Consider the following 1,172-nt stretch of genomic DNA (forward strand, 5'->3'; position numbering starts at 1 on the left):
CAGGTGCACATCCTTGAATTCGGGGGTTGAAGTTCCAGGAATCAGGACCCCTTCTATACAGTGTAATATTCCTAGAAAACAGGCCCTGAGGCCTCCCCTGCTACTTAGCACAATCTGTTCTGTTCTCATGCCTCAAACGCCACCCCTATGGTTTTTTACTATATAAGTCCAGGCCCTCTGATTTGTGACTCAGTGTGTCTAGAATAAACTCAGCTTGTTCAGACTGCTGTGTCCCGCCTGTCTTTTCATCCTGGCTCTGTGAGCCCCACAACCGCCCCGGACCTGCCCGACTGCGCAACTTTTAAAAAGTTTCCAAAAGTTTTCTTTCTACTCTCAAACCTTTTGTTATGGTTTCCTTAACCTTTCTACCCATCACATAAGCTAAACAGTAATTTTTTTTTTTTTTTTTGCTAAGTGGCTGCATTTCCAACCTTACAAGGTGTCAGATTATACATAGTCATTCATTCACACAGAGACACAAATACAGAATATATACAGACAGAGGCAATACGGATATAAGAATCAGTTCTTTTGGATATCTTTTCCCAGAGTAGATGCACTACCCCAACTTGCTAGCATTTTCCCCAGTAGGTTGTCTCGGGAATCTCAGGGGGTGTCCCTTCCCCCCTCCCCACCCCGCCCCAAGTACCTCCACCTTAGAGCTCTTATTTCCCATCTCAGGAGTTAGACTCTGAAGGTCTCCAAAGGACTGGTCTTGCCTAAGATTCCCTGTACTAAGACCTCCCTCCGACAGCCCTCACCCTGGGCTGATCCGGTTCTAGATAGGTCCCCAAACTAACAAGGCAGTGGTTTAGCCACTGATCTTTTCCCCCTTGCACGATATATCAACTTTTGTAGTTCTGGCCATTCAATCTCTTAATCTCTTATTTTGCCTGCATGCCTGAGTTCACAATGATTCCAAACAGTCCTGGGAAGTTAACTGTCTGAAGAGGGGAAACTTGCCTGTGGATGTTTGGGCTGTTGAAAGCCAGTGGGGTGTACCTCCCCATTTCCATAGTGAGTTTCCCTTCTAATGCTAGAGAAATGGGCACAAGCCCCCAAATTGTGAGAAACATGCTCACTTTAAATAAAGAACAATATTTGTTGTGAAATCAGGAAAGTTTTTGTTAATTTCTATGTTCGTTTCCCCTGACTGAATGGGTAGTTCCTAA

Source organism: Notamacropus eugenii, chromosome 7 (assembly GCF_028372415.1).
Source record: "Notamacropus eugenii isolate mMacEug1 chromosome 7, mMacEug1.pri_v2, whole genome shotgun sequence".
Taxonomy (NCBI): Eukaryota; Metazoa; Chordata; class Mammalia; order Diprotodontia; family Macropodidae; genus Notamacropus; species Notamacropus eugenii.